The sequence below is a fragment of the Lynx canadensis genome, chromosome C1, assembly GCF_007474595.2.
Source record: "Lynx canadensis isolate LIC74 chromosome C1, mLynCan4.pri.v2, whole genome shotgun sequence".
Lineage (NCBI taxonomy): Eukaryota > Metazoa > Chordata > Mammalia > Carnivora > Felidae > Lynx > Lynx canadensis.
This window is the reverse complement of record NC_044310.1, coordinates 7,640,804-7,643,823: the sequence shown is the minus strand read 5'-3', so window position 1 is coordinate 7,643,823 and position 3,020 is coordinate 7,640,804. Positions and strand designations below refer to the sequence as shown.

Here is a 3,020-nt window from a genome sequence, read left to right as displayed (position 1 = left end):
ATGGGGATGGTTGGGCCTCCTCTCCCAAATCTGGAGGCTTTATTAGGGGACAGGGCCAATCCTGGCCACTCAGGGCCAGAGGACCATGGAGTCCCTAGTCTCTATCCATTAACCAATTAATTTCAAGCTTGAAGCAGGGCATGGAACGCATCCCAGCAGATATCTGTCTTGGGTAATTACCATCCAGGGCTTCTGGTTACTTCCAGTCCTGAGAAGCTTTGCCGAAACCTTGCAGATTAGGTCCCAAAGTCTACCTACCAGCCTGCAATAACATTTACCAGCCTGCGGTATTTCCTCTTAGTTTAATGCATTCTGTTGAACACGTCTCCAAACTGTGGGTCATACTTTGAATTTGCATTCATTTATTCGACAAATCGTTTAGCTATTTCGTTTACTATTGTGGTCAATTTTTCACTTCTCTCTCAGTCTGAGTGTTTATCCATTTCTTTCACGTCTGACGTTATTTCCATCATGCTGTTGTTAAGAAGAAAAAACAGGTACAATGACTCACTGCCTCATCGGACAGGGGTGGCCTGATGGAGAAAGGCAGGACCATGGGGCCAGGACTGTAGCTGACCTCCAAGCTCAGCCCAGTATGGCCACCTCAGACCAACTGGGAGGTGGGCAGCAGGGGCAAAGGGAGAAAAGGGGGTGGCTTCTCTGGTGGAATAGGAAGGTCTCCTCCCCTCAAAGAGGCCCTCCTGTCACCTGAGAGAGGTGAATTAGCTCTCCCCAAACACGTTAGCCTATTTCCTTGCTTTATTTTCTTCATGGGTCCTTTCACTCTCTGAAATATTATTCATTTGTTTTAATGTTCATTACCTTCACCGCACCCCCCCCCCCACTCCCAGTCAAGTTCATTCTTCATGGTCTATCTTGCTCACTTAAGGATTTATTTCCTGCACAATGGGCTGAATGAAGAACTCCCTTGCAAAGAGTAAGTGCAAAGCAGATATCAAACAGTGAGAACATCACGTTCCTTTGGGTTCGGCAATTCTAACATTCCAACTTGTAGAAAAGAGCTAGTTCTTCAGTGGGAAAGTGAGAAGCAAGACTGGCTCTCGGGGGATCGGAACAGGTGAAAGCAACCCACTCCTGTCCCTCCTCTCTTGTCCCCCAGCCTCAGCTCCACTCAACTGGGTTGGGGGTGGGGGGGGCGGTGCGGGTAGAAAGCTTCTCCAGCCGCAAAAGAGAGCCGTGCGCTCAGATGCTCCTCCGCAGGCCGCGTCTAGCTGCGCTCACAAGCCGAGCTCAGCCCGGGCGGTGGGTGGGAAGAAACAGGGAGGGGAAGGTCTGGGGGTGTGAGGGTGGAGCGGAGCCCGGCCCTGCGATCCGGCCCGGGTTTTGCATGCCACCCACTCGCCCGCTCGGCCGCGGAGAATTCCATAATCACAGCGGGCGAGAGCGGAGACTGGGAGCGAAAAATCCGGGATCCGGCAACTTTGGGCAGCGCATGCGCGCCCGCGGCGCTCCATCCCAAACACACACACATTTTTCCCCCGGACTTGGAAAGTCACCCAAAGCCGCCCCAAGTGCAGGTAAGAGACTCGGCGCTCCCTCCGCCGCGGCTCCCCCACGCCCCTCAGCTCCGGGGGCCTCCCGGGGTGCTTCCCCGCCTCGCCCCCTGTCCCGGTGCAGCCCCCCACCCCCGAGGCTGCCGCTTGCAGCAGGGAGCGGGCGAGCGAGCGAGCGAGCCAGCCAGCCAGCCAGCCTGCCTGCGCGCGGCGGCTGCCACCCAACTCCGGCAGTGCGGGAGGCAGGGGGCACGGAGGGCTGGCATCCGGGCGCGGGGCGGCGCGTCGCCCGCCGCGGCCAGGGGAATGCCCAGCGCGCGGCTCCGGGGGAGGGGAGGGCTGCTGCTCCTGGGGGTCACTTACTCCAGCTGAGGGGGCGGCGGGGTAGGGGAGAAGAGGGGGAGGTGCCAGGCGTGAGTGCAGGACTTTACAAATAGGGTGGGGGCGTCCCCCGCGCTGCAGGCTCGGGGCGGGGGGGGGGGCAGGTGCTCGCCAGTACCGGGTAATCACTCCTTCCCCCTGCGTTCCCCCCCCCCCCAACCCCGGCTGCAGGGGTTCGTGCGCTCGCCAGGGCAGAGAAGGAGGCAGGGGTGAGGGGTGCCTGGGGTGACTTTGCAAGACTTTGCCCAGGGGAAGGGGTGGGTGGGGAACCCCTCCAGCCGACTCTTGTGCCCCAATACCAGGGTGTAGGTGTTACCGGCAGAGGTAGGCAGTGTTCACTTAGGCGCGGGGTGCCAAGGGGTGCCTCCGGGTGGGAAAACGAAGGCAATGGGTTGCTTGGCTGGGGGGAGCGGCGCCCCCTTTTTCATTTGTGCCTGGGAAGTTTGTCTTAAGTGCGCTGCTTCGGGCGCGGCAAGTGGCGCTCCTCACTCCCCCCACCCCCACCCCAGCGTCCCCGGGCGCAGGACTGGCAGTGCTGGGCACAGGGAGCCGGGGCACCGGCTTAGGGCCATGCGGCTGTCCGCCGGCGGCCGCCTGGGTCCGGGGAAAAGTTCCGGGGACTTGCCGCGGTTGTTGTGTGCGCCGGGAGAGAAGTTGCGCCCGGGGATGTGGGACGTTGGGCTGGCGGGCCGGCAGGCGGGTGGAGCGGTGCGCTCCCAGGGGGCTTGGCCGCGGTGGGCGAGGGTCTGGCGGGGTCTGTGCCCCCAGGGTGGGCTGAGGGTGACCTCGGGGCTTAGCAGTTGGGGAAAAGAAAACCCTAAATCTAGGGACGCACGGCTGAAAGAGGCACGAGTTGGAGGACAGAGAAGAGTAGCTCGTTAGGGGAGCAGGAGGGCACCAAAGGGGAGAGGGCCGGACCACCCGGTCACTTGGGGTCGACCTTCAGGGCAAAGGAGCGCGTGGTGGCTGGCAGAGGAGTGTCGCGAAGCGGGGCTCCAGGGGGCGCGCGGGAATGGGGTATATCGGGTCGGACAGACTGTCAGGGAGCTCCCGGGGCAGGGGGCCGAGTCGTGCGCCCGGGGTGAGCCGGCCGGGCGGAGCGGCGGCCGGTTTATTTTTACTCGG

The 3,020-nt window shown here is 61.5% G+C and overlaps 1 protein-coding gene across 1 annotated transcript in view; it reads left to right on the top strand.

Annotated features, from left to right (window-relative positions):
- Positions 1–1,473: 1,473 nt before the first annotated feature.
- Positions 1,474–3,020, top strand: part of CASZ1 (castor zinc finger 1) — a 146,381-nt gene continuing 144,834 nt past the window's right edge. The window contains exon 1 of the mRNA XM_030326394.1: positions 1,474–1,538. The gene's annotated coding sequence lies outside the window, so the exon portion shown is untranslated. The remainder of the gene's footprint in view (positions 1,539–3,020) is intronic.